Source organism: Berghia stephanieae, chromosome 2, assembly GCF_034508935.2.
Source record: "Berghia stephanieae isolate SIO BIC M18660-M18661 chromosome 2, UCSD_Bste_1.3, whole genome shotgun sequence".
NCBI lineage: Eukaryota > Metazoa > Mollusca > Gastropoda > Nudibranchia > Aeolidiidae > Berghia > Berghia stephanieae.
In genome coordinates this window covers 17,093,890-17,102,879 of record NC_088361.1, presented here as the reverse complement: position 1 = coordinate 17,102,879, position 8,990 = coordinate 17,093,890, and positions in this window count along the sequence as shown.

Genomic DNA, 8,990 nt, shown 5'->3' with positions numbered 1-8,990 from the left:
TCATAACTGCGTCTGACTGATCTTTGGGTGAAAACAGTAGCTCTGGCCTGGCAAAGTATGCTCTTGTCTGATTAAGTTGAATCAAAATCCAATGTGCATCAAATGGTCGACAGTGCATTTATTTCTGAAAATTGAATGAAAATATTTTTATACAGAATCTCCTGTCATGTAAATCAACTCAAATGTAGCTGGCACTGAGTCCATACAAAAACATAATTTGCTTGTGTGAGTAGGAACATCTAGCTTGTTGTTATCGTGAACAAGTTGGGTCGCTTAGAGAACCGTAACCATAGAGAGTTGTTGGTCAAACTCACAATCACTGCTCTATTGAAGAAAATTTTGAAAACTGCTAGATTGCAGCATTTGAAGTTAATCTAAATTAAATGCAACTGCAGTGAAAGATTCAAATCTTAATGTGTTGCTCAAGACTGTTAAAAAAAGGTAAAAAGTGATTCGCAAAAGTAGTGTCATGTTTTTTATGAACTCCATATATCTGTTTATTGTAATATAGTGTACAGTACTGTTGATTTTCTTCTTCGCATTGAAATTTTTAAAATAAATGTTTACCTTACATTTCATTATACAAAACTTTATTCTTGTAGGGCTTTACATCCCATTTGTATGATATTCTATCTATTTAAGAAAGATCAGCGATCCCTGAGATCTTAATTGGTCTTGTTTTTACTTTTATCAGGTTTTCAAAAAGAGGTGCCTGTGTTAAATCCTTCACTTGCACAAGATGAATCAAGCATATCCTGCTCTATTGGTAAGACTATAGATGACTTTGATAATGATTAGCTGTATGTTGTGTATAAAATATTCGTTTTTACTTACGTCAATGTCTTTCGTGGCTTCTGCTTTTGTAGTGACTACAAACAAAACAGCAATTACAGCATGGTGAAATTGTGATGTATGAATGCTGAGTTTGTTTGAAATTTATTATATCTCGATACTTCTTGAGTCAATTTACAAGGAGCCTCTTTTTATTAAGACACTGATCCATTGCATTTTTTTCATCTCTTTACTTTTATGAAATTTGCTTAAAAGTCCAAGTCCTATTGATTGAGATTCGAGATTTGTTGACTTATAAAATGTTTTTCCATTATTCTGGCTGTCCAATGTGATGGAAGTAAAGTGACCTCACCATTTTAAAAATCTTCTTTATCTTTGATTTTATAACTCATTTGCATTTGTGCTTATGGGAGAGGATGAAAAGATGACATTGGTTTTATTTTCTTTCTTTTTAGTGTATCCAGATGTGGAAAGTCAAAATTCTACTCAGCAAGAACAACCATCAGGATCCACCCAACCTTCACGTGCATCCAACCCAGGTGAGATGCCTCTCGTACATGCAAAGATTGCAGTTTAGAATTGAATCTCTACTGCTATTTTATCATAATAATAGGCAAGATAATTTCAGCTGCCGTGCCATATTTTAGCATCTTTGTGTACCTTCACAGAGATGTGTCAAAATAAAAACCAGTTTGCTCACTCACAGTATTCTGATACTGGCGCAACCAGTCTTAGCATTGTTGTTACATCATTTTTTACTACTAGTAAAAAGCCTGCAATTTCGCAGGGAAAGAACTATTTTCATTCGATATTGTACTCACCATCATTTAATATGAATCAATGACTTACGCTTACTTAGTCTTAGTTCAGGCTCTGATTCTTGACATATTCGTGTATATAGATTCTATCATAGAGAATGACAGGAACAGTAACGAACAGGCGGGGAAGCCAGCAGTACCGATGTACCTACATCAACTGCGAAAATAAACCTGAAATAGAAGATGTGAGCAGAGTTGAAAGACGATCCTGGGATCGAGAACTTACCTTACAGTACAGTACTTTGGTGATCATGATTTGATTGTTGATTGGTAAAATTGAGAGTTTGACCATAATTCAAAACTAAGTAATATACACTGATCTATACATACATGAAAGAAAATGGGTGTTTTGACCACTTTAATCCTGCGGTCAAATGAAAATCTGAAGCAGACGCGAACAGTATCAATCAAGTGGTACTCCATCATAATATGTCTACTTTTGGTTTGTTCGGGCTAGAAGCTAGACAGATACAATTGACAGTTTGCCGATAACGTTTAACTAAATATTTGCCAGGGCAATAATTATCACATCGATGTCATAAAAATGACAGTAATATTAGCAGTAATATTAGTTGATGTTGTTAATCGGTGAAACTCGTTTATAATTTCTATAAATACGAATACCTTAATGTGATCAAGTGAATAATATCATTATGAATGCCACGATTTGCTGAAAAAAAGCCAATCGGACAGTTCCTAGGAGAGGAAAAAACCCTCTCGCTCAGGAATTTCTGTACTTTATGTTTATACTGGACAGATAGAGTTGAGGGTGTGGCCATAAGTTAAACCAGGGTATTATCTACCCGAAACCATCACATTGAAAGTATCAAAGGGGCAATAATAATACTTGATGTCATAAATCGATGAAAACTGGTGAAAACTAAGTGCAGATTTGAAATCCTTAAAATAATTAAATGAATACATTATTTCGAATTCAACGATTTGCGTAAAAACGCCAAACTGACAATTTTTTTACAGTGTCAAGATTGGTTGTTTTTTAGAGTGTTAGTGTCGTTGGTACAATATTTATGATGTTTGACTCTACGAACTTTCAAACTGACTTTAAATTATAAAAGGAAATCAAGTTATCTGTTTATCTATCTGTAAAAAGTACATTTCTAATTTTCAAATCTTTCAGTAGAGCAGTTGTGCGCCGTATGTTTTTTTTATTGACTCAAATGGCACAATGTTCTCCATAAGGCTATATTTTTAAAAGAAAGGATTACCACTATTATAGTCACTCTAAAAAAGTTTCCTTTAAATTCTCAAGACATGCAAAAAAAAGTTTGAGGAAGCCGTCTTGATAATGAAAAACTTAGGACATTTAAATAAGTTTGAGGAAACGGTTTGAGTGTATCATAATGTAACTAATTACAACTATTGAATGATAGAATGATACGTGTGTTTCAATTGTGATCTGTAATTTCTTTTTCCAGGTTCCAAGTCAAAAAAACCAAAGTTTATTTTGCGGAAAATTGCAAGCACAATTGACTCGTCACTTGGTTAGAATGCACAAGGATAAGATGGAGGTCAAAGCAGCGCTCAAACTCCCAAGAAAGGAAAGATTTAGAGAATTCAATGTACTGAAGAATCAGGGAATTTTTGGGCACAATGTGGAGAGGAAAAAGAAGGGCTTGAGTCTTGACTGGTGGTCTGGCAATGAGCAATGGATGTAAGAGACTCTATAGCACAAAAAGTTTTTGGGAAATGAAGTTGAAGATGATGAGTTTCATAGAGAAGTTATCCATAAGTTTAGGAATGATAATACAGGGGAACTTTGCCAAACAGATGACATTATCATACAGATGGGGAGAAAATTGTGGGCAAAAGCACCACGGAAAGACAAACGTGTAATTATGAATGAAATGCAAACACCAGGAAACTTGGTAATTGAATGTAGAAAAGTAGCTCATAATGACAAACTTGGAGCAAAGGATATTGCTTTACGGGAAAATTTTCTCCACTTGACAAAGGCAATTCGCAACTTGACTGTACACAATGGGCGTTTGAAGGCTGGGCTTAATCTTTCAATTGGCTACATGCTAAAACATCTGATCAAGGTTCTAAAAGGAATATACATTCAAAAAAATTGTGAGGAGGAAGCAAAAGAGATTGACAATTTCAAAGCCCTTCTTGATCTTGAGTGGGATTTTATCTTCCATGACGCTCATCATACATGCGAACGAAGACGACAAAATCTCAGAAAACCAACTTGCATGCCTCTAGAGAAGGATATCACAGAGTTTCGAAATTTTGTTCTTATGCAAATTGTAAAACTGACAGAGGATACTTATAGAAAGTGGGATCGACATGCTTTAATATTTATGAGAAATCTTCTTGTTTCTAGGCTAACTTTATTTAACGCCAGACGCGGTGGGGAACCTGCCAGGATGCTTCTTTCAGCGTAGTCTGAAGCTCAAACTGGGGCTTGGATTGACCAACAGCAGAAAGAAAAAATAGACGATCCACTGGAAAAAGAGCTAATGGCAGATATGAAATTAGCATATCAATCAGGAAAGGGTGGAAGAAGACTAGTACCAGTGCTATTTCCAAGAGATACATGGATTGCAATGGAAACATTAATAGAGCAGAGAAAAGAATGTGGAGTTTCAGACCAAAAATATTTCCTCTTTCCAAATACAGGCATGTCGGAGGACCATGTTATCAGATGGAACAGCATTCAGTCCATTACTAAAGTTATGAGTGACAAACTTGAAAAGCCACATTTGTTAATTGCAGATAAGTTCCGTCATCGGACATCAACCTACTTTGCACTTTTGGAATTGCCTCAACAAAAACGAGAAATGTTCTACAGTCACATGGGTCACTCGCAGCAGATGAACCAAGATGTATATCAAAGTCCTCTTGCTATTAGAGAGATAACTGAGATAGGAAGTTTTTTGAAGGATCTTGACACACAAAACAACCCAACCATCTTTAGCAGTTCTGTTCAACGAGCAAGTAGCTCAGGACAAACAGATGTAAGAGATTGTATGGAGGAAACAGAGAAGGAGGGTGACAAAAACTATGAATCACAAAATCTCATTGACGTATCCGATGACATAATTACTTATGATGTTGACAGTGATACAAAGGATGATTATGAATTTGATGATGACTTAAAAACAAAATCAAAAATGAATATTCATTGCAAGAACAAATCCACGCAGCGGAGGTACCTCAGGTGGTCTGATGAAAACACCAAGATTGTTTGCGATTTTTTCTCTACAACAATTCAAGATTGCACAAATGTAGGGGTAAAGGGTTCACTCCCGTCTAAATACGAAATTGAACAATTCTTGAATGAAACAAACATATTTCAAAGTATGGATGTTCCATCGTTGCAAAAAATCAATCTGGTAAAGACTAAAATATTTAATGAAAGGACAAAGATAAGAGCTATGAATAAGAAATTTTTTGATGAGTATTAATTGAGTAATGATGAAAAGAATTATTTTAGACTGCTATATGACAATCCAATTTATTGGTACTTATGAGGTGAGCTATTAAAAAAAAACACATACAACAAAAAGACGCAGGAATTTAGCATTGAAATTTAAATGATATTTCATCAACCAACAGCAATAAGTATAAGTAATAATGTTAAGAAGCAGTTTGATGTTTCGTCCGTCGTATAGAAACTCCTGGGGTAATTTCCATGCATACAAATACAAATTGCAGAAATTTCTGCTGAATTATATGTATTATTGGAGTTCTTCCATGTGTTCTATCATTGTATGGCATAATGCAGTTGTATGGTTACTTTGTAAAGACAAAATGATATTCAAGGATTACGTTTATTTTACTTTTGTTTCTTTGTTTTCATCTATTTCTTTTTTCTCATTTTCCATTGCTACCTCATTAAAAGGCAACAAGGAATTTTTGTATGTCAATTCTCTAGGATAGAGATCTCGTAACAACGAAAAAAAAAGAATGTGCTGATCAGTATTGTTTTCTTCATTCCCATTTATTATTTTTTTCTTTGTTTTACTCAAATTAAAGTGAATAAATTTATGTAATGCTCAAATTTCATGCTTTGTTTTATGCATTATTATTATCACCATATGGAGGCACGATGGCCGAATGGTTAGAGCACTGGACTCCTGATCGAAGGGTCTCGAGTTCGAATGCCACTGCCGCCATTGTGTATTTTCCTTTAGCAAGATATCTTACTCCAATTGCTTCACTCTACCCAGGTGTAAAAATGCGTACCAACACTGTTTGGAAAGTAATCTGCGATAGACCAGCGTCATATCCAGAGATTACCAATCGTTGATTGTCCGCTTAACGCTACATAAACCGGGATAGGCTCCGGCTCCATGGGCCACAAGGCTCTTAAGGACTTACTTTTTTAACTTTATCACCATATAGTTAGTAGAGCGAGTTATTTTAGTAGGTCATATCCGGGCGGTTCAGGAGACCCTGATTTAGTTTTACTTGTGTTTGTTGTTACTTTTTGCTGTCATCTTCATCAATCTATCAATTTCCTACTTTTTTAATAGATGGGATCGGATAAGACTTCGGTGAAAATCATCTTTGTGGTGTCCAAGAGGTGATTTTTTTTCTGTAAAGCACTACTTATTTTCTCCTCCAGTCTTGTCTTGTGATTGTTGGATCCATAAAATTCTATCCTAATTGCTATCATCTTACTTTTGTCTTCATGGGCACTGATATAACCAATTTGTGATAAAAGTGCCCTCTTGAACTCTCAACAAATAAAAAAACCCGTTCTCACGGAACATTCTGTATGATAAACGGTGCTAAGACTGACCATGTAAGTGCCAGTATGCATTGGTGTTTTTGTATTATTATGTTCTTTTTTTTTTTTTTTTTTTTTTTGGGGGGGGGGGGGGGGGGGGGGCATACAGCAAGTCTGTTATTCTATGTCGTGTCTGTGCAGCATGCTGAAATGATCATAATGGGTTTATAGATGTGTAAACCCTAACATCTCATTCTATCATGACATCTTACCTAACAATACACTTCTGGACGTAATTTCAGTGTAGTCACTTTAATCTCAATATATATATATATATATATATATATATATATATATATATATATATATATATATATATATATATATATATAATATGTTGACATTAAGGTAACAACAGTGAAATTACCTCTCTTAAGATGACCAGATATATATTTGCGTATACCTCATATATATGTTAAAGATGATCGACATAAGTAGCTAAAATTTATATAAAATATTTGTTCCTTAAGGTGATCAAAAACCTGGTCGACCTAAGGGTATCCAAATCCTAATAAAAACTTATGGCGACCACTTAACAATCTATGCTTTTATTATTTTTAGATTTTGTTTTCCAAATGTAAGATATGCTTTATTTGAATACTAAATAGTATATACAACCATCTTATTACAAAAAAAATGACCTTAGCTGCTGATATATTTGTGGTCAACTTAAGGACCCTTTTTACTGCAGTCGCCCTAATATAAAAAATATCCTTATATATAATATATATATATATATATAATATATATATATATATATATACGTGTGTTTGTGTATGTGTGTGTGTGTGTCAGTGTGAAAAAGGCCAAAGGCCGAAACGTCGTTTGTTTTGTGTTGTCCTCTTTTACACGAGTCATTTACTCCCTTTATCTTTCTCTGCAATGTTTGTTGATATTGATGGTCGACATAAAACAGGGTGTCCTTGAATATGGTGTTAAGCAAGATTTAATCGTGGTACTTGGCTAATGGCATCTTACGAAAAAAAATTAATTTTAAAAGTAATTGGCCACATGTGATGGTTATGTGGTCTTGTGGTATGGCACTCTCTTTCGGATCGGAAGATCCTGGGTTCGAGTTTCGCATGGCGCATAGTTGAGTCCTTGAAAAATACTCTTTACTCACATTCTCTCAACGTACTCAGTTGTAAAATGAGTACCTGGTCGTTAACAGCGTTGTGGCTGTCCAAAAAATTGTAATATCGCAAAAAAATCTCATCCAGAATCCAGATACAACCCCCCCCCCCCCCCCTTCCCTTGTTTCCTAGCCATTCAAGATTCCGGCCCAGGCCGACAAAAGTACAAAAGAAAAGACAAACTTGGAAAACAGATATAAGGGGACAGAAGACACAGTAATTTTCTCCCTGTCCACTATGGGAGGGCAAAAAGCCGTACTTTGTCATTAAATATGATTGTGCCTCATTCCTAAAATATATTTTACTATTCGATTACTGGGATGTGCGCGTTGTGTACTTATTTATTTACAAGTCATACCACCCAACTTGTAATGGCTTCATTGATTTAATGGAAATAAACTCAAACCAGCTCATAATTTTGCCCATAACAACATGCAAAAATAAGCCCATAATCGTGCCTTGTTAAAAGACCTGCATTATGTGCACACAGGATGTGAGAAATAAGACATAGTGTTTACCTTATCTTATCATAAAAGTTCAAAGATCCACGAACAAGAGAATATCCAATAAAAAAATCATATTTTACTGGCCTATTGATTAATAGGTTATATAATTCTTTTCAGATAAAGACAATCGTAAAAATGCCTCCTGTTTCAGCATAAATTAATCACAAATAATTTTTCAATAAAAAACAATTTTTAAAAAAAGCATACAAAAACAGTCTTTGAAAAATTCACATTTTAATCAAATGTACAAAATCTTCAAATATATTTTTATACAGGTTTGAACATAAAAAACAAGATATTTACAGTAATAAAAATCTGGAAATTTCTAAAGACTTTAAACATTGTAACAATACTATTTTACCCAATATATTATTGAAGATTAACAATTTATCCCAATTTTGCGCGTCTACTTTTTAAAAACAAGACAGAATGTAGTCAAGTTAGTGCAGTTTTATCAACAACAAAAAGCATAGACAAATCAATTATTATTGGAAAAGATTTCACAACTGCACTCAGTTCAAATACCCTTCTTTTAATGAAAGGATTAACTGTTTAATGTTCAAAATGTTTTTCATAGAGAAAAAAAATCAGCATAACATTATATTAATAGTCCTTGATATTCAACGCAAGCTCTTGATGCATTGCATTTTGTTTTTTAAAAAAAGCTCACAACATCCGCCGGATACAATGTATCAACACACAAAATAAAGGGTAACATTAAACGTTTATAGTCTGATTAACATGATTTATTGTGAACTACTCTTACAGAGGCTGGCTAAAAACAATAACAAAGACTGAGTGACGTCAATTTTGTTATATCAGTTGAATATCCTGTCTTTTAATCGCTAAATGGCTGAACGAATCCTGTGAAATAGACTCTCTGCATTATTTAAACCACTTTCCTATCTAGACTGAGCTGCAGTAGCTGTCATTTGTATTTTGTACGCATTAGTTTGGAATGGCAAACCTTTGAAAAGAAGAA